General features: G+C 42.1%; 1 pseudogene; it reads right to left on the bottom strand.

Moving 5' to 3' along the window:
- Positions 1-84: 84 nt before the first annotated feature.
- Positions 85-25,849, bottom strand: part of LOC139560119 (WW domain binding protein VOPP1-like) — a 27,003-nt pseudogene continuing 1,238 nt past the window's right edge.

The raw sequence follows: 25,849 nt of genomic DNA, 5'->3' as shown, positions 1-25,849 counted from the left end.
CCATCTTCTGTGAGTGTATACATAAAAAATCACTAGTCATTCAGGTTCAAGTCATTCAGATTGTATGGCAAGTATTGAAGTATCCAGACAAACTAGAATTTAAATGCTTACTATAAATCTAAATAGTATAGCTTTGTCATCAAATTATTCTGTCGACCACATTTTCCCCTTTTACATGCTCCCCCCACCAACAGATGGTGGTGTTGCCTAAAAGTAGCCTACATGATGGCCACAGGGATTCTTGCTAATGCACATTCAATGATTCTAGTACTAGTACTATAAATGCAGCCATTTGACTTTGACTACATTTAGTATGCCATAAGGAGTGTTTTGTTTCAGTGTTTCTTCCACGCTATATCAGTTGACCCCCTCAGGTGTTCAAACTTTTTTTATGATGTCTGGAATGTAAATACGTTATAAGTGATCAGGGGCAAATGGGGAGGCTCTGTCTATCAGGGTCTCTTTAGAGTCTAGACATTCCCTGTAGACCCTGTCTGTCTGGAGATCCCTTTGTTCTGACTCACTGTAGTCAGGCTGAGAAGCTATTGGCCTGGCCAAACATCAACCCATCTCTTGACAATTCATCGTCATCTCTTGAGTTTTGGCCATCCAGACGTCAATGCAGCGTTACTTCATTTCTCAAAGCTAACAGGGCTCCAAGGGGGTGTGTTCTGGTTTGATACTCTATCATCAATGATTGGATATCAACATGATTGGTTTCCATGTTGAGAAATTTAATTTGATCTGTTCGATGTAACTATGTCTGCATGCTATTTGAAAAGGGAGATCATTTTCAAAAGGTAGAAAGAATCAATCAAAAGTTCTGATTTGAAATAATTCTGCACTTAACTAGTCGAATCTATCCCTCCTCTCTCCCATCCTCACTTCAGTCGTGGTCATTTTTCTCATAGCCATACTTCTGGAGAGCGTGATAATGGTGGGCAGTGGGAATAGTGAGAGCAGGGAGAAACATTTATCACCTTAAAAAAGTGGTGCTGATACAAACTCTGGTGATACGATCATTCCCAGAGGTAATTCACTTCTGGGATCCTATTTTGTGCTTTATTCCCATTCTGGGGAGAGTTATGTTCTGACAGTTGGGAAAAAGTCAGATTTCCCCTCAGGTTAGTTCTAGTTCTCCATTTATTGGCCTACTTCCACTGGTTTTATAACAACATATACCTCATGTAGTTATTTTTCAAAATACTTTGGTCTCTGTTCCCCTTGATGACAAATTGATTTGACTGCAAGTAAATTATCTGTCACGTCATGTGTTCACCTCCAGCCCACTGTGGTCAAAGACAAGCCTTACATTTCTAATCCACTTGCTTCACTGTTCATTCAGGGAGCTCTGTCGTTGCCTCTCATTATTCTCTCTCCATGACGCCATCTCTATTTCTCCTCGACTTATCCAGCGCGTTTCGTAAAGGCTTTGATGGTAGTGATTAATGCTTGATGTACATGCCACCCACATTTTTAACTGCGCAGTCTAGACATTGAGTGGTTGCGTAAGATGCAAGCCAAGGATGTGTTTGGTATTCCCTCTGCCATGTTGTATCCCACATCATCTGTGCAGCCATGCATGTACCCACTGTGCATCACAGACCCTTAGTACTCTGGGGTCCAATCTAATGAGAAAAATCCCAGGGTTGAGATTCAATCTCTTTTTGCCACAAGGTTTGATTCAGTTCCTGAATTGGCAGAGTGCAGGGTGGTTTTCATTCACACTTTTCAACCAGCAACTGTCCCATTGTAAAGAGGTTTGAGACTAGGCAATTCCAATCATACTGGAAAGCTAGCATACTGTTATCCCTTTCCCCAATACAGCAGGATTTGTAAAGTTCCATCCAAGCTATTTTCAGTTGTGATTTTGTGCCATTATTCAATTATCTTGCTCTTTCTCATTGAGTACTGTTTTTTCACTAACCAATTCAGTAACCTGGGTAATATTATACGTACTAGATGATGCATGAATGAACACAGCTTTCACAGTGCACTGCCAGATATGTCCAAAGGCATGAGTAAAGACTATTTTTATACTCTAAACGGTATTATAAACTGGGTGGTTAGAGCCCTGAATGCTGATTGGCTGACAGCCATGGTATATCAAACCATATACCACGGGTATGACGATATTTTTTTTTTTTACTGCTTTAATTATGTTGGTATCCCGTTTTATAATCGCAATAATGCACATCTGGAGTTTGATACATGGCCAATATACCACGGCTAAGGTCTGTATCCAGGCACTCCGCATTGCGTCGTGTTAAAGAACAGCCCTTAACCGTGGTATATTGGCCATATACCACACTCCCTCAGGCCTTTTCTTAATTATACAGTAGCAGTACTTTATGAAGAAAAATTATAGCTTACTCAGAAAACAGAACTAGATTTAACCAGTGGATCTTGATTCAAGGTTGACTCGGTCAGTATCCTACAACAAAAATGTGTGCAGTTGAGGGGGACTCGAGGACTGGAGTTGGAAAACAGTCCTAGAGCAAATTTTGAAAGTGGATGAGTGAAAGCATGTAGTGCAGGTACACACAGACACACGAATGCATAAACTAGCACGCACGCACACAAGCTGTATGGACTACTGAGCTTGATTGTGTTGTAGATGCAACAGTGTCTTATTCCTTTGATACAGATGGTTCCTACTGTGAACAAATATTTGGAATCAGAAGATTACATTCAGGGTGCTGGGTAAATAGCATGTAATCGCATCATTAAGCTATTGGTGGCATTATGCAAATAGCTGCAGGGGTTTGGGAGTAATCCTCTGAGTCACTGACTGCTGCTGCTGCAAATGTAGAGCTGTTTACTAGGAAATCTATATCTCTAGAAAGTCAGCCTGCCTGCAGTTGTAATGTCTGTACGGCTCACTAGTTCTGCATTCAGAGAACTGCTCTCTGTAATGAGTGTGGCTTACAGTTATTTAATGTTGTTCTGTATTTACAGTGCATTTGGAAGGTATTCAAACCCCTTGACTTTTTCCACATATTATGTTACAGCCTTATTCTAAAATTGATTAAATTGTCCCCCCCCTCAATCTACACACAATACCTTTACCCCATAATGACAAAGCAATACCAGGTTTTTAGAATTGTTTTGCAAATCACATTTACATTTAGTCAGACCCTTTACTCAGTACTTTGTTTATGCACCTTTGGCAGCGATTACAGCCTCGAGTCTTCTTGGGTATGATGCTACAAGCTTTGCACAACTGTATTTGGGGAGTTTCTCCCATTCTTCTCTGCAGATGCTCTCAAGCTCTGTCAGGTTGAATGGAGAGCCTCGCTGCACAGCTATTTTCAGGTCTCTCTAGAGATGTTAAATTGGGTTCAAGTCCGTGCTCTACCATAATGGCCTGATTGATGGAATACTGCAGAGATGGTTATCCTTCTAGAAGGTTATCAAATCCCCACAGAGGACCTCTCGAGCTCTGTCAGAGTGACCATCAGGTTCTTGGTCACCTCCCTGACCAAGGCCCTTCTCCCCCGATTGCTCCGTTTGGCCGGGCAGCCAGCTCTAGGAAGAGTCTTGGTGGTTACAAACTTCTTCCATTTAAGAATGATGGAGGCCACTGTGTTCTTGGGGACCTTCAATGCTGCAGAAATGTTTTGATACCCTTCCCTTGATCTGAACCTCGACACAATCTTGTTTCAGAGCTCTACGGACAATTCCTTTGACCTCATGGCTTGGTTTTTTCTCTGAGCTTATATAGACATGTCCAATCAATTGAATTTACCACAGGTTGACTCCAAGTTGTAGAAACATCTCAATGCTCAATAGAAACAGGATGCACCTGAGCTCAATTTCAAGTCTCATAGCAAAGGGTCTGAATACCTATGTAAATAAGGTATCTCTGTTTAAAAAATATATACATTTGCTAACATTTGTGAACAACATGTTTTCATTATGGGGTATTGTGTGTAGATTGATGAGGGGAAAACAATTATTTCAGCCATTTTAGAATAAGGCTGTAACGTAACAAAATGGGGAAAAAGTCAAGGGGTCTGAATTCCTTCCGAATGCACTGTACCTGTTGTGTGAAGGATATGTACAAAACGCCCATTTGCAGGATTTAATGTGGCACACTTACAATTCAAGGAAATGGGTGAAGATGAAAACAGATCAAATCCATTGGAAATGAATGAGAACTAATGTGATATAGAAAATCAATGGTTTGTGTTGTACACCAGTACAGCCCAGCAGCTTGCCTCCAGAGCACATGCTGCAACACAGCTGGCTGCATGTTGAACATCATACTGACTGACACCTAGTGGTTTAAAGTCTTCCATGATGTATCAGAATTCCTGTTGAATGGGAAAAGGGAGCACTGGGGTTGTGGGATTCTGGGCAAAGAGCATTGTAGCCACCTTAACTTGTAATATTTGGAAGGAACACAATTTATTTCCAGACTAATCACTTTATTAGGCAAGCTGACCCTCTGTTAATTCAGGATACTGTGATTTTTTGTTGTTGTTGTTGTTGTTGAAACAATGACTACACTCTATACCTGAATTCATTAGCAAATTGCATATATTATAGGCTACACTACCTTAATAAAATATAGAGGAAAGTCATGCACCAAAATGAATTTTAAGAGACGAAGCTAAACTGATTTGCCATGACTATAGTATGTCCACAGCATTACAGGCTTCTGATCTACAGTAAACTTGTGCCTCAACTAGAGATACTAAATGCTCCAACCGCAGTGATATTAAACACATACCAGACAGTGGGCGATAATACAGTATCCTGAGTGGGTGATCTGAGTGAGTTGTGCTCAGATAGATGCTGCTCTTCCAGCTGACACAGTGTTGTTGACAGAGCACCTCTCTTTCTGGATCTATGTCTGTTTTTTATCCTGTTGTGTCTCTTCGAGAGGTGATGTCAAAACAAACACTTTGACACCGATTCATTGTGGTACAGACTGAAGCTGCTTTCAGGGCTGGTTTCTCAGACACAGATTAAGCCTAGTCCTAGACTAAAAAGCTATTTAAATGCATGCTTTTTGGTCCAGGACCAGCGTTAATCTGTGTCCGGGAAAGCGTCCCTTAATGAGATGTTTTTAATGTAGAGATGCTATTCCATTTCTAGTAGTCTACAATATCAGACTTGCTTTTTACTCATGAGTCAAAACGTAGGATAGTGACCCTTCCCTATTGATGTGCAGAGAACTCTCTCTCGCTCTGCTGCCAGTTGTGGCGGTGTTGGGAACTCTGAAGGGTTTGAAATAATTTCATTAATTCCAATGTCTTTCCTCCAGATTACCTCTTCTCTGAGGCCTGCAGCACCTGTTCATAGGGTGGAGGGAGGTTGCAGTAAGCAGGAGGGGTAGGGTGCTGCCAAGTGGGAGGGGTAGGGATGGGGGCTGTAGGGGTGAGGATCATCCCTCCTGGGTCCCCATAGTTCTGCATGCTGGGCTGCTGCAGTCCTGGAGGACAAAGAGAGTAGATAAATGAATGAAAACTCACATAGTTCACCATCTACGCACTGTATTTTGTTTCGTACGGTTGACGTAAATAATGTGGCCAGCAATACAGGGCATTTCACGAAAATACCACTGTCGTCCAGATTTGTCTGCTACACTGCCTGACTGCTACAGTGAGAGCTGAACTGAGTGACATTTGGTGTGAGAGAGGTCAGAATCTGAGCACGTGTTAAAGGCATGAATATGAATAAGCAGCATTTCTCAGCTCAGTTTCAATTGGTCCACTCAGGGACAGATTTTGGTGCAGCACTGAACTAGAATATATCACGTTTTAAACCTCAACACAGAAAACATATGGAATAATAGCACTATTATATATTACTCTTCTTCCCTCCAGAGCCAAAACATGAAATATGAATACCCATATTTCCAGGTCAATGAGTGGAGGGGCTAGTGTGTGTGTGTCAAAATAGCAAGAATGTGTTCAGAGAGTGACATTAGCCAGAATAGATCCAAGAAGCCGACCCAGTGTTAATCCCAAATTGCACCATAATCCCTTCGTAGTGCACTACTTTTGGCCCAAACCCTATTTATAGTGGACTATATAAGGACTAGTGTGCCATTTTGGATCCAGAATCAGAAAGAGAGTCAATCACTGTACTGTATGAGATCAGAGACTGGTCCTTTCTGACCAGATTATTATAGTAAACTGAGAAGTTAATTTGTACTCTGCTATGTATAAATGACTGCACTGAGTCTGGAATAGTGGGAGATTAAAGGAGAAAAGGAAATAACTTGATGGGGGGGTGGGGATAAAATAGAGAAGATCTGGAGAGAGGATGTGGTAGTGGGGTATTGAATAAGAAAAGAGAAGTGAGTGAGAGGAGAACGACTGGGAGAGGGAATAGAGGAGGAGGAATTGCATATGGGACTCACCTGGAGCTGTCATTTGGTGTCTGGTGAATGACACATTAAAGGTGTCTTCAGAAAGGGGGAGGGGTACATGCATCTGCGGATGAAGAACCCCGCCCCACAGCAGAACACCACACCCATCAGCAGCAGCCTGCAAACACAGACAGCAAAAACGTACATAATACACGCTACTTAACCATCAATTCATGGCCTTACATAGTCAGACTAAGAGATAAAAGAAAGACGGAATGAAAGGAATAAGGAGCTTCAAGATGTTCTGACTGAGGAAATTAGACTTGAGTCTTCTGTGATATCAGTGGTAGTCGTTGATAGAATTCATGGGCTCAATTTACTGGACTGAAAGAGTTCATCCTTGACAGTCAGACATTTCTACTACACTAGTATAGGAATAGTCTCACTGTCAAGATCTGTCTACACTTGTGAGATATCCAGACCAAATACGTGCCTAACTACCTCCGGAGGTGGTCAGGAAGATCTGATCACAATCAGATCACAATGCATCTTTTTGTTATTATTTTTTTGTCTACACCTGTCCAAAAAATCTGATTATGGACAAGATCAGGACAAAGGACACATGTTAGCACCAGGTATAAATGGGGCCATTGTCTTATTGAATCTGATTTAAGATGGGGGCTAGGTGAAGGATTCATTCTAAATTATAAACTGGGCGGTTCGAGCCCTGAATGCTGATTGGCTGACAGCCGTGGTATATTTAAGCAATAAGGCATGAGGGGGTGTGCTATATGGCCAATATACCACGGCTAAGGGCTGTTCGTGTTGTGTTGTGCATAAGGAGTGCCTGGCTACAGCCCTATTGGCCATATACCACAATTGTTATTATCAACTGGTTACCAACGTAATTAGAGCAGTTAAAATAAATATTTTGTCATACCCCTGGTATAAGGCTGTCAGCCGATCAGCATTCAAGGCACGAATCACCAAGTTTATAACAGAAGTTATACCACAGGTATGACAACAACAAAAACATTTTTTACTGCTCTAATTATGTTGGTAACCAGTTCATAATAGCAATAATAAGCAATAAGGCACCTCGGGGGTTTATGGTATATGGCCAATATACCATGGCTAAGAGCTGTTGCATAAGAACAACCCTTAGCCGTGGTATATTGGCTATACACCCCCCCCCCCCCCACCCCCCCCCTGAACTGAAGAACAAACTAAAGTCAAGACCAATGTTCCCTCCTGAAGGACTGCTGCACTGAAGAAATACCACGACGAGCAGAGACAAGACTGAATTTCACTGAGTTCGTCCCATTAGTTTGCACTATATAGATCAATGTTTTTTCTTTTTCTCTGATCAACATTATATCAGCCGCTTTTCAATGAAACAAACCAAAACAAATCTAACTTTGCAAGATTTGAGTCTGTGATTTTGTTGTAGGGAGAGCCAGAGAGTAATGGAGTAGAATTCTATTGGCCGGGGTAGCCCACGAGCGGTCTTTCAATCACCCAGTTCAGATCAGAGAGTACAGCAGCGCGTGTGCACATGTTGATATTTTTTGCTAGTTAGCGAGTTATTAGCCAAGTTATAGATAAGTATAGGTCAGCAAAAGGGAGATACTTCTTCATACAAGAGCACAAAACGTGTAGACTACATTTCAAGGTGTCTTTGAAAAGTCAGTCAGGTAAAAAACGTATGTCTTAATTAAAGGGGCATTGTCGTATTTTGAGACAGGCTTGAATATGCAAATAGGCAGCCTACATTGTAATAATAATACATGTTGTTTTGTAAAGTGGTTTCTTGGTCATACAATACAAAGCAATTTACAGTCACCTACAGTGGGGCAAAAAAGTATTTAGTCAGCCACCAATTGTGCAAGTTCTCCCACTTAAAAAGATGAGAGAGGCCTGTAATTTTCATCATAGGTACACTTCAACTATGACAGACAAAATGAGAAAAAAAATCCAGAAAATCACATTGTAGGATTTTTAATGAATTTATTTGCAAATTATGGTGGAAAATAAGTATTTGGTCAATAACAAAAGTTTATCTCAATACTTTGTTATATACCCTTTGTTGGCAATGACAGAGGTCAAACGTTTTCTGTAAGTCTTCACAAGGTTTTCACACACTGTTGCTGGTATTTTGGCCCATTCCTCCATGCAGATCTCCTCTAGAGCAGTGATGTTTTGGGGCTGTTGCTGGGCAACACGGACTTTCAACTCCCTTCAAAGATTTTCTATGGGGTTGAGATCTGGAGACTGGCTAGGCCACTCCAGGACCTTGAAATGCTTCTTACGAAGCCACTCCTTTGTTGCCCGGGCAGTGTGTTTGGGATCATTGTCATGCTGAAAGACCCAGCCACGTTTCATCTTCAATGCCCTTGCTGATGGAAGGAGGTTTTCACTCAAAATCTCACGATACATGGCCCCATTCATTCTTTCCTTTACACGGATCAGTCGTCCTGGTCCCTTTGCAGAAAAACAGCCCCAAAGCATGATGTTTCCACCCCCATGCTTCACAGTAGGTATGGTGTTCTTTGGATGCAACTCAGCATTCTTTGTCCTCCAAACACGACGAGTTGAGTTTTTACCAAAAAGTTCTATTTTGGTTTCATCTGACCATATGACATTCTCCCAATCTTCTTCTGGATCATCCAAATGCTCTCTAGCAAACTTCAGACGGGCCTGGACATGTACTGGCTTAAGCAGGGGGACACGTCTGGCACTGCAGGATTTGAGTCCCTGGCGGCGTAGTGTGTTACTGATGGTAGGCTTTGTTACTTTGGTCCCAGCTCTCTGCAGGTCATTCACTAGGTCCCCCCGTGTGGTTCTGGGATTTTTGCTCACCGTTCTTGTGATCATTTTGACCCCACGGGGTGAGATCTTGCGTGGAGCCCCAGATCGAGGGAGATTATCAGTGTCTTCCATTTCCTAATAATTGCTCCCACAGTTGATTTCTTCAAACCAAGCTGCTTACCTATTGCAGATTCAGTCTTCCCAGCCTGGTGCAGGTCTACAATTTTGTTTCTGGTGTCCTTTGACAGCTCTTTGGTCTTGGCCATAGTGGAGTTTGGAGTGTGACTGTTTGAGGTTGTGGACAGGTGTCTTTTATACTGATGACAAGTTCAAACAGGTGCCATTAATACAGGTAACGAGTGGAGGACAGAGGAGCCTCTTAAAGAAGTTACAGGTCTGTGAGAGCCAGAAATCTTGCTTGTTTGTAGGTGACCAAATACTTATTTTCCACCATAATTTGCAAATAAATTCATTACAAATCCTACAATGTGATTTTCTGGATTTTTTTTCTCATTTTGTCTGTCATAGTTGAATTGTACCTATGCTGAAAATTACAGGCCTCTCTCATCTTTTTAAGTGGGAGAACTTGCACAATTGGTGGCTGACTAAATACTTTTTTGCCCCACTGTATTTGGCCCATGGTGTTAAAGACCATTTAAAAAATCATTAATTAATGTCAAGCCCTTCATAATGTAATTTTAAAAGTCTCATGCAATGTAGGCCTGTACTGAACACCACATATAGGTTACTGTAGGTTATATCATAGAAATCAAAAGCTATTTCCATGTGAAAATGTTATGAGATTTGCTCCATTGGTTTTGTTGGTAGGTCTACTTTATGCTCAAATAGCCACAATAGCCTATTGGCAACCGTCTAAAACTGTAAGGGTACAGCCTCAGTGTTCACTAAATGCGTGCCAGGAGTTGCACAAAAATCTCACAATGTTCAAGTTTCCGCTTACAAGACCTACAATTTGCTCAGTTCCCCCCAAAATTTGAGGGAGCATTGGTCAAGAGGGACTTCTATGCTGAAGTATGACAAATCATTTTAGACCCAAGCCACCCCCTGTACCCGGACTTTGAACTACTCCCCTCTGGGCACAGGTATAGGGCACCCCTCGGCAGGAAAAACAGAACTAGACAATCATTTGTGTCAGGTGTGACATCCCTCCTAAATAGCTCGGGCTAATGTTCCTACCGACCCAGTAAGGCCAGCAGGCTACTCTCTTTTTATTGGTATGTAACTGTTATGAAAGTTGTATTGTCAATTTGTTTTGTCTTTAAACGCCACTTTAAACGTGTACATGACACTGCAACAAAATTTCCCCATGGGGACAATAAAGTCAGTAAAGTAACTCACATACACCACAGGAGGCTAGTGGCACCTTAATTGGGGAGGATGGGCTCATAGTAATGGCTGGAACGGAGTAAATGGAATGTTATTGAACACATCAAACACATGGTTTCCATGTGTTTGAAACCATTCCATTTACTTCATTCCAGCCATTATGAGAAGTCCTCCCCTCAGCAGCCTCCTGTGGTACACAGAGAGAGAGAGAGAGAGAGAGAGAGAGAGAGAGAGAGAGAGAGAGAGAGAGAGAGAGAGAGAGAGAGAGAGAGAGAGAGAGAGAGAGAGAGAGAGAGAGAGAGAGAGAGAGAGAGAGAGAGAGAGAGAGAGAGAGAGAGAGAGAGAGAGAGAGAGAGAGAGAGAGAGAGAGAGAGAGAGAGAGAGAGAGAGAGAGAGAGAGAGAGAGAGAGAGAGAGAGAGAGAGAGAGAGAGAGAGAGAGAGAGAGAGAGAGAGAGAGAGAGAGAGAGAGAGAGAGAGAGAGAGAGAGAGAGAGAGAGAGAGAGAGAGAGAGAGAGAGAGAAGTTTCTGACTGAATTGCATATTAGGATCATGTCGTAGCAATTAAGCATTTCACTGTGAGCCAGTGTAGCTATTTTAAGCTACAGCAAGAAGCCCTCGCATTAGGGGCATGGTCTAAGTAAAAACAAAGGAGTTCCCAAAGGACCACAAACTCTATGAACAAACCAATGTCTTATGCATAAATGCATACAAGTACATGCAGGGAGCAAGTTGATGAGAGAGGAGCGAGAGAGAGCGAAAAATACAGAGCGAGACAGAAAAAGAGAGAGAGGAGGGAGGAGAGAAGTAAGACTGGCAGGCTAGTATTGGGGGAACTCACCAGAAGTACCATAGTCTCTGGATGGAGAGGGCTCGGACACAGTACCGCGTCCCACAACAGTCCTCATACGACCGGCATCTACAATACACACACACACATACACAGAGGAAAAGGTCATTCCAATCACCAGCATCTAGAGTACTGACTAAGAGAAGGCTTTTGTGCAAACAGTATAGTCTTCCAACATCCCTATCAAAACACATTAACAAATGGCAGTTCTCATAGGCACAGTACAATTTACAATACTGAGGGAAAAGTCTGAGAAAAATACCAAGTGGCCCAGTAAAATAGACACGTCAAGCAGATAAAAACTGCTCTGCGGTCTAAGATGAATATTGAGTAAACTATTGAGGGTACACTGAGTTTAGTTCCATGTCCATTTATTTCAGTTTGTCTTGAGTCCCTGAGCTGAAATTGGATAGCTATCTGAACCCCCTGCAGATCAATTGTCAGCATCCGTATAGAGGAAATCTGATGATGAATTGTTCTCTGTGACTTGACTACTGTGTGTGCGCCACACACACACACACACACACACACACACACACACACACACACACACACACACACACACACACACACACACACACACACACACACACACACACACACGCACACACACACACAAAAAGTTTTCTACGTCAAATATTGGAACTTTTAGGTAGCCATTTATTTATTTATTTTCGTATATTTTGGGGGAAAGTTAACAATTAATCATACTTAGTAAAAATTATTATTGTAGGATAATATGTTTGATACAGTGTGATGTTTCTTTCTCTGTTGATGGGGTGGGGCTGATTGTGTCAGGCAGAGATGTGATTGGGCAGTTCCAGTCTTCAGATCTGCCCTGCACAGAGAGCAGCAGTGTCTGATGTTTTTCAAGGGCGTATAGCGGCTTCAGTTTTAAACATGGAGGAGAGATTATTTATGGAATCATTACAGATTTCAGAGAAATGTTCATCATCCACTGAGCTGCACTGAACGTTAAATTCTCTGGCTAAATAGACGGCAAACCACTTCCATGACAAATCCTCCTCAACATTTAAAATGCTCCCTCTCCTACTGTCAGTATTTTGTACTGTATTTCAACATCAGCCGTACTAGAAGGGTGAGAGCTAAATTACCAGCTTTCAGCATTAAAGTGATACTTCAGGATTTTGGCAATGAGACCTTTTATTTACTTCCCCAGATTCAGGTTAATTTATAATTCACTGTATCTCAATTCCAGTGTGTCAGAAGTTTACATACACTTAAGTTGACTGTGCCTTTAAACAGCTTGGGAAATTCCAGAAAATTATATCATGGCTTCAGAAGCTAATTGACATCATTTGAGTCAATTGGAGGTGAACCTGTGGATGTATTTCAAGGCCTAACTTCAAACTCAGTGCCTCTTTCCTTGACATCATGGGAAAATCAAAAGAAATCAGCCAAGACCTCAGAAAAAAATGTGTCGATCTCCACAAGTCTGGTTCATCCTTGGGAGCAATTTCCAAACGCCTGAAGGTACCACGTTCATCTGTACAAACAATAGATACGCAAGTATAAACACCATGGGACCACGCAGCCGTCATACTGCTCAGGAAGGAGACGCGTTCTGTCTCCTAGAGATGAACGTACTTTGGTGCGAAAAGTGCAAATCAATCCAAGAACAACAGCAAAGGACGTTGTGAAGATGTTGGAGGAAGAGGTACAAAAGTATCTATATCCACAGTAAAACAAGTCCTATATCAACATAACCTGAAAGGCCGCTCAGCAAGGAAGAAGCCAATGCTCCAAAACCGCCACAAAAAAAGCCAGACTACGGTTTGCAACTGCACATGGGGACAAAGATTGTACTTTTTGGAGAAATGTCCCTTGGTCTGATGAAACAAAAATAGAACTGTTTGGCCATAATGACCATCGTTATGTTAGGAGGAAAAAGGGGGGCTTGCAAGCCGAAGAACACCAGCCCAACAGTGAAGCACGGGGGTGGAAGCATCATGTTGTGGGGGTGCTTTGCTGCAGGAGGGACTGGTGCACTTCACAAAATAGATGGCATCAGGAGGTAGGAAATTATGTGGATAAATTGAAGCAACAGCTCAAGACATCAGTCAGGAAGTTAAAGTTTGGTTGCAAATGGGTCTTCCAAATGGACAATGACCCCAAGCATACTTCCAAAGTTGTGGCAAAATGGCTTAAGGACAACAAAGTCAAGGTATTGGAGTGGCCATCACAAAGCCCTGACCTCAATCCTATAGAAAATGTGTGGGCAGAACTGAAAAAGCGTGTGCGAGCAAGGAGGCCAACATACTTGACTCAGTTACACCAGCTCTGTCAGAAGGAACTTACCCAACTTATTGTGGGAAGCTTGTGGAAGGCTACCCGAAACGTTTGACCCAAGTTACACAATTTAAATGTAAGGGGTGCGTAAGTGAAGTCAGACGCAGGAGAGCAGAACTAGATAATAGCCGGAGCAGTTTAATTACAAAACCAACGGCATAAAGAATATACCAACATGGGTACAAAACCCAACGCGCACCAGTAACCATGTGCACAAGCACTTACAAACAAACAATTCCACACAAAGACACGGGGGAACAGGGGGTTAAATACACAACACTTAATGAGGGAAATGAGAACCAGGTGTGTAGGAAAACAAGACAAATGGAAAATGAAAAGTGGATCGACGATGGCTAGAAGACCCGTGACGCCGAACGCCACCCGAACCAGGAGAGGAACCGACTTCGGTGGAAGTCGTGACATTAAAGGCAATGCTACCAAATACTATTTGAGTGTATGTAAACTTCTGACCCACTGGGAATGTGATGAAAGAAATAAAAGCTGTAATAAATCATTCTCTCTACTATTATTCTGACATTTCACATTCTTAAAATAAAGTGGTGATCCTAACTGACCTAAAACAGGGCATTTTTACTTGGATTAAATGTCAGGAATTGTGAAAAACTGAGTTTAAATGTATTTGGCTAAGGTGTATGTAAACTTCCGACTTCAACTGTATACTGTAGCTAAGAAAGTAATACTAAGTGTATGTTGTTAGTAGCCCATGTGCCTCACCCTAATAATTTGGTCTATTTTCACCAATTCAGTATTGTAAACATATCGTTCGTGGCCACACGTGCAAATTCAGCACACACAACATTCTATCATATAATTGTGTTATTTGACGTGTCAAATTTAAAGCTTTTTTAACTCATCTAATAGTGTTATATTATGTGTATCTTTTTTGATACGTAAAGACATAATCGGCATTCCATGTGCCTCACCCTAATAATTTGGTCTATTTTCACCTCTTAATTTCGCCTACTGTTCTAACTTGGTGGTGCACATGTCTCCTATAACCTGTTTTAGAGAAATTTAATCATTGAATATTATAAGAGATTTCATTGTCTGTTTATATGCCCCCTTTATTTATCCTACGGTTCTAACTTGTTGTACAAGGAGCATACTGTAAGAACGGCCCATGTTCTGAATTCTGTCACTGTACATTTCAAAAGTGCTGCTGTTGGGACAGCTTTATGTAGGCCCTAACAGTTTGTGGTCACCGTTATAGTGCAATTAATGTATTGTTTAGTCTTGTGTAGTGGCTTTGCTGGCATGCATCCCACATTTTAGTTTTTGTCCACACTAAGATTTACATGCTAAAATCACCACTGCACTAGTGCAATGACGAAGTTTATAGGTATCTGCTAGCATTCTAGCAGATACTCTTAACTTCCTTCATACTGGTATGGTAGAAAAATTACAAGATTATGTTATAATACTCTTTATGCATCAAATAAGGTTTGTGAGTACTCTCATCTGTGTCTGTGGGACTGGGGTTGGGCTTGGGCCTTGACGACTGGGCCTTGGCGCTAGCAATTGATTTATGAAGCCTTGGTGATAAAACCTACAGCCTGCATTCCATAGAATGAGTTGATGTTTGTATACTGTGAGGTACCAGGGAGGAGATGTCTCTGGTGTGGGCGGCTGATGTCTTAGAGGCCAAACCCTCGTTTCTATACAATTCGAACAGTCTTCACAGTAAATGCTATCTGGCTGGGGGATACTCTTTCTCACATACAAATCTTAACCTTTATGATTCATACAAACTATTCCAGACATCTGTTGTTTGTCACGTATTCAGGAGTATGTGTCTTAACTATAAAATACTGTGGCTCGGTTCTGCTCGTTGAGTTCTCGGCATCACATTTCAGAGTGTGGAATCCACCCGCTTCATTGCAATAATTAATCGATATTAAATAAAGATGACAAGAAATGACAAAGTCTCGCTCCTTTGAATCAGAAATATTCCACAGCACTGGACACAGAGACATAAAAATTGTATCCACTAGTTCTTCTGACTCTGGGGAAGTAGATAAAGGACATCATTGTCAAACTTCCGAAGTATCCTTTGAAGGCCATCCATTACACAAGTCATTAGCAGCACATCGCTAGGGGCCCGATTTCGATTTAGGAAAGTATGCCTTTCTTACACACTTCTCAGTAATCGGTATTCAGACTTACCTTATTAAGGTGTGTAACAGGCTTTGCAGGCGTGGTTCCCTTGCGCGCTGAATGAATGTAATTCAACTGCTGAAAACTCTCCCACTTGCTGGCCAACAGATTTTCTCATGCCGTTTTCATTCAATAGGGTTTTCAGTACATTCATGTTAAGCCATCACTTTAAATACGGTGTACGTTAATTTTGTTGACAGACTAGAATACATTGAGAGAATAGGTTCAGAAAATAGGGATCAATGAAAGAAAGCCATCTAAATATATACATATTCGTCTCCCTTTCGACACCAACTGGTAGATTTAAAAATATTCAGATCTTGTAGATTATTTATGCAAATTTTAGGGTTAGGAAAGTATGTATGAATCATAAAAAAAATGCTGGTTTGGAGAGACTTTAGCGATGAAATATATTGTTGAATAGAAAATACAGTGGTTTGAGTCATTCTGAAAATTGCCACATTCAGTTCTTTAACCCATGGTAATGTTGGAAGATTAGTGTATGTAGAATTATAATAAGGAGAATAGTGTACAATAGTAGGCTATACTCTACTCTATTGCCTATGCTAACCATGGAACTGTGTGATGACACAGCTAAGTATTGCGCCATGCGTTGGGTTCACACTGTACAGCTTGGTCTGCACTCTGCTCCATAACGATTGAATTAGCCTAAATGCAGTGGCGATTTTAGCATGTTTTTTTTTTAAATAGTTTTTAAAAAATTATTTAACCAGGTAGGCTAGTTGAGAACAAGTTCTAATTTGCAACTGCGACCTGGCCAAGATAAAGCAAAGCAGTTCGACACATACAACAACACAGAGTTACACATGGAATAAACAAACATATAATCAATAATACAGTACAAAAATCTATATACAGCATGTGCAAATTAGGTATAAAGCGGCCATGGTGGCGAAGTAATTACAATATAGCAATTAAACACTGGAATGGTAGAATGTGCAGTAGGTGTATGTGCAAGTAGAGATAAATAAATACAGTATGGGGATGAGGTAGATTGGATTGTACAGGTGCAGAGAACTGTGAGCTGCTCTGACAGCTGGTGCTTAAAGCTAGTGAGGGAGGTAAGAGTCTCCAGCTTTAGTGATTTTTGCAGTTCGTTCCAGTCATTGGCAGCAGAGAACTGGAAGGAGAGGCGGCCAAAGGAAGAATTGGCTTTGGGGGTGACCAGTGAGATATACCTGCTGGAGCACGCGCTACGATTGGGGCCAAAAAAAACTAAAATGTGTGATACATGCCAGCAAAGCCACTACACAACACAACACTAATTGCACTATAACGGTGACAAATGATACCCACAAACTGTTAGGGCCTACATAAAGCTGTTCCAACAGCAGTCCCAACACCTTACCACTGCTACACCTGGCTATTAGCGGAGCCTTGTCTGGCAGCGAAACAGTTCATTCAGCCTCATTTACTGCCTTTAAAAAAAACATAGCTGATATGGCTGACTTGCTTAAACAAATGTGGTTTCTACTGAAAAATTAGATGTACAAACTATGGCATAAGGGGATGACAAGCAGATAAGAGGCCATGCGTAATTTCGAATTAAGACATTAATGAGCGAGCTACGATGGACGTAGTCTATTTAACTATTTGTTCAGCACTTTTGAAATGTACAGCAACATAATTCAGAACATGGGCCGTTCTTACAGTGTTCTCCCTGTACACCAAGTCAGAACCGTAGGATAAATAAAGGGGGCATATACTGTAAGAAGACAATGAAAGCTCTTACAATATTCGATGATTACATTTTTCAAAAACAGGTTATAGGCTACATGTGCACCACCAAGTCAGAACAGTAGGTGAAATTAAGAGGTGAAAATATACCAAATTATTAGGGCGAGGCACATTGGCTAATTACAGCTTACTACACAACATACACTTAGTATTACTTTCTTAGCTACATTATACATATCTCCCTGGCATATTACATCATTTATGCATCAGCATACAAGACATTTTTGGACTCACCTTGTTGTGCTGTGCTCACTTGAACAGGAAGGTGGCGCGGCGGTCCTTCGTGGGCAAATTTTGTCATCAAACTTTGTCATCAAAGTCTGGCATTCTCTGGGTTTATGGTGCTTTCAAGACAACTGGGAATCGAGAGAAAAAAAGTTGAATCATGATGATGTCAGTGATCTTCAGGTTGTAGCTCTAAAAAGAGGCCTGAGTACCAAATTTACAATTCCGAGTTGGATGAAAGTTCAAAACGTATTTTCCCAGTCGTAGCTCGTTTTCCCGAGTTCCCGAGCCCGAGTTCCCAGTTGTGTTGAACTCACTAAAGTCCGATTTTGGAGTTCCGAGTTAACTGTTGTTTTGAGCACGGCACAAATTATGCTTCACTGACAGCATGGCCAATGCTGAATGTTTATAATTTTAAACTAGGAAAAGAGCCCTTAATCTTAGACTTGGGACTATACAGCCACTCCACTGAATAGCAGGTTAATGGTTGCTTTGCAATGCTTGCAGTTAGCCACTGATTCCTTCCAAACTACTCATTGTTGAATTTGCAATTTCCAACTTGTTGTGTAATATTTATGTCCAATGGCCGATGAGCACCGATACATTTTATCTATTATTTCTCTTCATTATTTCTCTTCATATGATTAGGATTAAAAATGATTTGCCAGTAGATTGTAGACTTGATTCATGATGATGACTGCTAGCTAAGATTTTGAAAGTATGATGTTGACATGATCAGACCAATCAAAGTACTGTAGATATGTGATTTGACGTCATTTTATCTGTGGCCAATGACCTTCTTGGATGGGCACTTAATGTAACTCTATGGCAGCACCCAAGGGGCTTGAATTTTCTAGCTCAACCCTTAGACTTGGTAGTGATGTAGTGTCCCCATGAGCGACAGAACACTGAGCCAATCACGGCGCAACGCTCTGTATTTTTTCTGGCTTGCCCCACCATCACAGAAAGCACTGAGCTAGGGTGAAACACCTGCATTTTGAAGCTGCCTTACTCAAGAAAACAAAAGAGACCATGTTTGTATGCGGCTTTATTAACTCAATTAAATATAAATATTTACATTGTTTACAAACTAATATGTGACACGTATTAATGCCAAAATAACATGCAAAACAGGAATGCCCAAACAAAACAACAACAAAATATACACTGCTCAAAAAAATAAAGGGAACACTTAAACAACACAATGTAACTCCAAGTCAATCACACTTCTGTGAAATCAAACTGTCCACTTAGGAAGCAACACTAATTGACAATAAATTTCACATGCTGTTGTGCAAATGGAATAGACAAAAGGTGGAAATTATAGGCAATTAGCAAGACACCCCCAATAAAGGAGTGGTTCTGCAGGTGGTGACCACAGACCACTTCTCAGTTCCTATGCTTCCTGGCTGATGTTTTGGTCACTTTTGAATGCTGGCGGTGCTTTCACTCTAGTGGTAGCATGAGACGGAGTCTACAACCCACACAAGTGGCTCAGGTAGTGCAGCTCATCCAGGATGGCACATCAATGCGAGCTGTGGCAAGAAGGTTTGCTGTGTCTGTCAGCGTAGTGTCCAGAGCATGGAGGCGCTATCAGGAGACAGGCCAGTACATCAGGAGACGTGGAGGCGGCCGTAGGAGGGCAACAACCCAGCAGCAGGACCGCTACCTCCGCCTTTGTGCAAGGAGGAGCAGGAGGAGCACTGCCAGAGCCCTGCAAAATGACCTGCAGCAGGCCACAAATGTGCATGTGTCTGCTCAAACGGTCAGAAACAGACTCCATGAGGGTGGTATGAGGGCCCGACGTCCACAGGTGGGGGTTGTGCTTACAGCCCAACACCGTGCAGGACGTTTGGCATTTGCCAGAGAACACCAAGATTGGCAAATTTGCCACTGGCGCCCTGTGCTCTTCACAGATGAAAGCAGGTTCACACTGAGCACGTGACAGACGTGACAGAGTCTGGAGACGCACGCCGTGGAGAACGTTCTGCTGCCTGCAACATCCTCCAGCATGACCGGTTTGGCGGTAGGTCAGTCATGGTGTGGGGTGGCATTTCTTTGGGGGGCCGCACAGCCCTCCATGTGCTCGCCAGAGGTAGCCTGACTGCCATTAGGTACCGAGATGAGATCCTCAGACCCCTTGTGAGACCATATGCTGGTGCGGTTGGCCCTGGGTTCCTCCTAATGCAAGACAATGCTAGACCTCATGTGGCTGGAGTGTGTCAGGAGTTCCTGCAAGAGGAAGGCATTGATGCTATAGACTGGCCCGCCTGTTCCCCAGACCTGAATCCAATTGAGCACATCTGGGACATCATGTCTCGCTCCATCCACCAACGCCACGTTGCACCACAGACTGTCCAGGAGTTGGCGGATGCTTTAGTCCAGGTCTGGGAGGAGATCCCTCAGGAGACCATCCGCCACCTCATCAGGAGCATACCCAGGCGTTGTAGGGAGGTCATACAGGCACGTGGAGGCCACACACACTACTGAGCCTCATTTTGACTTGTTTTAAGGACATTACATCAAAGTTGGATCACGCTGTAGTGTGGTCTTCCACTTTAATTTTGAGTGTGACTCCAAATCCAGACCTCCATGGGTTGATAAATTTGATTTCCATTGATCATTTTTGTGTGATTTTGTTGTCAGCACATTCAACTATGTAAAGAAAAAAGTATTTAATAAGAATATTTCATTCATTCAGATCAAGGATGTGTTATTTTAGTGTGCCCTTTATTTTTTTGAGCAGTGTATATATACAGTGGGGCAAAAAAGTATTTAGTCAGCCACCAATTGTGCAAGTTCTCCCACTTAAAAAGATGAGAGAGGCCTGTAATTTTCATCATAGGTACACTTCAACTAACTAAAAATCCAGAAAATCACATTGTAGGACTTTTAATGAATTTATTTGCAAATTATGGTGGAAAATAAGTATTTGGTCACCTACAAACAAGCAAGATTTCTGGCTCTCACAGACCTATAACTTCTTCTTTAAGAGGCTCCTCTGTCCTCCACTCGTTACCTGTATTAATGGCACCTGTTTGAACTTGTTATCAGTATAAAAGACACCTGTCCACAACCTCAAACAGTCACACTCCAAACTCCACTATGGCCAAGACCAAAGAGCTGTCAAAGGACACCAGAAACAAAATTGTAGACCTGCACCAGGCTGGGAAGACTGAATCTGCAATAGGTAAGCAGCTTGGTTTGAAGAAATCAACTGTGGGAGCAATTATTAGGAAATGGAAGACATACAAGACCACTGATAATCTCCCTCGATCTGGGGCTCCACGCAAGATCTCACCCCGTGGGGTCAAAATTATCACAAGAACGGTGAGCAAAAATCCCAGAACCACACAGTGAATGACCTGCAGAGAGCTGGGGCCAAAGTAACAAAGCCTACCATCAGTAACACACTACGCCGCCAGGGACTCAAATCCTGCAGTGCCAGACGTGTCCCCCTGCTTAAGCCAGTACATGTCCAGGCCCGTCTGAAGTTTGCTAGAGAGCATTTGGATGATCCAGAAGAAGATTGGGAGAATGTCATATGGTCAGATGAAACCAAAATAGAACTTTTTGGTAAAAACTCAACTCGTCGTGTTTGGAGGACAAAGAATGCTGAGTTGCATCCAAAGAACACCATACCTACTGTGAAGCATGGTGGTGGAAACATCATGCTTTGGGGCTGTTTTTCTGCAAAGGGACCAGGACGACTGATCCGTGTAAAGGAAAGAATGAATGGGGCCATGTATCGTGAGATTTTGAGTGAAAACCTCCTTCCATCAGCAAGGGCATTGAAGATGAAACGTGGCTGGGTCTTTCAGCATGACAATGATCCCAAACACACCGCCCGGGCAACGAAGGAGTGGCTTCGTAAGAAGCATTTCAAGGTCCTGGAGTGGCCTAGCAAGTCTCCAGATCTCAACCCCATAGAAAATCTTTGGAGGTAGTTGAAAGTCTGTGTTGCCCAGCAACAGCCCCAAAACATCACTGCTCTAGAGGAGATCTGCATGGAGGAATGGGCCAAAATACCAGCAACAGTGTGTGAAAACCTTGTGAAGACTTACAGAAAACGTTTCACCTCTGTCATTGCCAACAAAGGGTATATAACAAAGTATTGAGATAAACTTTTGTTATTGACCAAATACTTATTTTCCACCATAATTTGCAAATAAATTCATAACAAATCCTACAATGTGATTTTCTGGAGAAAAAAATTCTCATTTTGTCTGTCATAGTTGAAGTTACCTATGATGAAAATTACAGGCCTCTCTCATCTTTTTAAGTGGGAGAACTTGCACAATTGGTGGCTGACTAAATACTTTTTTGCCCCACTGTATATATATATATAAACTCAGCAAAATAAATGTCCCTTTTTCTGAACCCTGTCTTTCAAAGATAATTCGTAAAAATCCAAATAACTAAAATCACCCCCCCAAAAATGAAATTCTACAAATGTAGGGCTCTAAACAGGCCCACTGCCTACGTCTTTTTTTCAAAAACAGATTCAAAAATGTAATTTATATTTACAATTCCCTTGTCCAAACTAATTACTAATTTATCTAGCTCTTTTCAATAGTTCTTATCAAGTTGTGAATTACAGTGCATGGAGAATACTGTTATTTCTATCAAAAGAAATTAAGGAGATGCATTTTCCACTTGGAACCGGTAGATTCTCTCGAACTTATTCATGGTTTACTCTCGGGTAAAAGTGGTGGAATTATGAGGGAATTAAGTCAAGGTCAGATTACAGCGTATTTGTAAACACACCTCCACCACACCTTAATTTCTTAGATCTCCACCAGAACTAATAGCAGCTCAATAGCATGCTATTCCCGTGCTTAAATTCAAGGTCAGAATACGCAAAGAGAGAAAAGTGCATAAAAAGGGAATAATGTTCCATTTACACTCGTGTCGGATTTGGGGCCTAGGAAATGGCATAGAGCTGAGCCAGCTGTCTCTTAGTAGTGCACTATAATTCCACACAGTCTGCCTGCACTATACTCTATTTCAATAGATCTGTATGTGCACTTTTTTACAGAGGCAATGCAATCCAAATCTCCCAGTCAATGCAGTAAGGATCTCCTTTCTCTACCACCATAACTTCAACTCCTACTGATGTATCACCACTGTAATGCATTTCTAAAAGCATAGTGTCCAGCTTAGTGGCCAACATGTCTTTATAATTTCAAAGACTTGGTGTGAAGACTAATGCTTAGCCCATTAGTTCAATGATTTAGATCGAAATCAAAGATCTTCTACGAGGTGATTTCTCAACCCAGTGGATGCTGTGTGGGATTTGATGATTGGATTGGGAAAAGTTACAGCTTATTCTTTCTTTCCCCTCGCCGCTTCGACGGCATCCTATTTGAATGACAGCCAAAATCAATCTTCTATTAAAGTGCAGTCATAGGCCGGTATTGACTCATTAGAACTTTACCAATCTGGTGATCTCGCTGTATTCATCCACATCCAGGGACCATTTTCTTTAATCAAACACAACCCGGCCTTTAAACAAGCCCGAAGGAATCAATAGACTGCACTCTTTAAGTTCACAAACAGTTCAATCAGCAGTATACCACCCTGCATCCCACTGCTGGCTTGCTTCTGAAGCTAAGCAGCGTTGGTCCTGGTCAGTCTCTGGATGGGCGACCAGATACTGCTGGAGGTGGTGTTGGAGGGCCAGTAGGAGGCACACTTTCCTCTGGTCAACAAAAAAAATATCCCAATTCTCAAGGCAGTGATTGGGGACATTCCCCTGAATCTCACCGTACTTTCTCCGCTATGCAATCTGGTTTCAGAGCTGGTCATGGGTGCACCTCAGCCACGCTCAAGGTCCTAAACGATATCATAACCGCCATTGATAAGAGACATTACTGTGCAGCCATATTCATCGACCTGGCCTAAGGCTTTCGACTCTGTCAATCACAACATTCTTATTGGCAGACTCAACAGCCTTGGTTTCTCAAATGATTGCCTCGCTTGGTTCACCAACTACTTCTCCGATAGAGTTCAGTATGTCAAATCGGAGGGCCTGTTGTCCGGACCTCTGGCAGTCTCTATGGGGGTGCCACAGGGTTCAATTCTCGGGCCGACTCTCTTCTCTGTATACATCAATGATGTCGCTCTCGCTGCTGGTGATTCTTTGATCCACCTCTACGCAGACGACACCATTCTGTATACCTCTGGCCCTTCGTTGGACACTGTGTTAACTTCCAGATGAGCTTCAATGCCATACAACTCTCCTTCCGTGGCCTCCAACTGCTCTTACATGCAAGTAAAACTAAATGCATGCTCTTGAACCGATCGCTACCCGCACTTGCCCCCCCATCCAGCATCACTACTCTGGATGGTTCTGACTTAGAATATGTGGACAACTATAAATACCTAGGTGTCTGGTTAGACCGTAAACTCTCCTTCCAGACTCACATTAAACATCTCCAATCCAAAATTAAATCATCCTTCACTCATGCTGCCAAACATACCCTCGTAAAACTGACCATCCTACCGATCCTCGACTACGGCGATGTCATTTACAAAATAGCCTCCAACACTCTACTCAACAAATTGGATGCAGTCTATCACAGTGCCATCCGTTTTGTCACCAAAGCCCCATATACTACCCACCACTGCGACCTGTATGATCTCGTTGGCTGGCCCTCGCTTCATACTCGTCGCCACACCCACTGGCTCCAGGTCATCTACAAGTCTCTGCTAGGTAAAGCCCCGCCTTATCTCAGCTCACTGGTCACCATAGCAGCACCCACCCGTAGCACGCGCACCAGGAGGTATATCTCACTGGTCACCCCCAAAGCCAATTCTTCCTTTGGCCGCCTCTCCTTCCAGTTCTCTGCTGCCAATGACTGGAACGAACTGCAAAAATCTCTGAAGCTGGAGACTCTTACCTCCCTCACTAGCTTTAAGCACCAGCTGTCAGAGCAGCTCACCGATCACTGCACCTGTACATAGCTCATCTGTAAATAGCCCATCCAATCTACCTCATCCCCATATTGTATTTATTTATCTTGCTCCTTTGCACCCCATTATCTCAATTTGCACATTCATCTTCTGCACATCCTACCATTCCAGTGTTTAATTGCTATATTGTAATTACTTTGCCACCATGGCCTATTTACTGCCTTACCTCTCTTATCCTACCTCATTTGCACATGCTGTATATAGACTTTTCTACTGTATTATTGATTGTATGTTTGTTTATTCCATGTGTAACTCTGTTGTTGTATGTGTCGAACTGTTTTGCTTTATCTTGGCCAGATCGCAGTTGTAAATGAGAACTTGTTCTCAACTAGCCTACCTGGTTAAATAAAGGTGAAATAAAAAATAAAAAGTAGGGTGCTGTCTTTCAGATGGGATGTTAAACGGGTGTCCTGATTCTCTGTGGTCACTAAAGATCCCATGACACTTATCGTAAGAGTAGGGGTGTTAACCCCGGTATACTGGCTAAATTTCCAATCTGGCCCTCATACCATCACAGTCACCTAATCAACCCCAGCTTACAATTGGCTCATTCCTCTCCCCTGTAACTATTCCCCAGGTCGTTGCTGTAAATGAGAATGTGTTCTCAGTCAACTTACCTGGTTAAATGAAGATGTGTTGTAAAATATGAATGTCTTAACAATAAATATAATGTATGCTACAATTAAATGTTGTCTGTGTCCAGATAATTTTGTTACCCATGTGTGTGTACAGTATACTTACATGAAATAGATGGGGTAGCCTCCTTCAAAATACCAGCAGTAGTTCTTGGAAGCTGTGCACTGTCAATGAGAAGAAGGAAACTAGTCATTGATTTATATTTGCTGGTATGAGATCAGAGGGAAAATGAAGTGTTCGGCATTTAAGTAGGAAACTTGTCAACCATGTGAACACCTTGTAGTTTTATTTCTCTGTGATGTGCCAGATGTGACCACCAAACAGGACTTGGTTGGCTTTTCATTAACACAAGTGATATAAAAAACACTTACTGTAAGCAAAGTTTATATTTGATGAACCAAACTTCTATTTCATGCAATGCTCTATGTTCAGAGGCCAACTCAAG

The sequence above is a fragment of the Salvelinus alpinus genome, chromosome 30 (genome assembly GCF_045679555.1).
Source record: "Salvelinus alpinus chromosome 30, SLU_Salpinus.1, whole genome shotgun sequence".
Taxonomy (NCBI): domain Eukaryota; kingdom Metazoa; phylum Chordata; class Actinopteri; order Salmoniformes; family Salmonidae; genus Salvelinus; species Salvelinus alpinus.
Note: the sequence above shows the minus strand (reverse complement) of the source record. Positions and strands in the feature narration are given on the sequence as shown.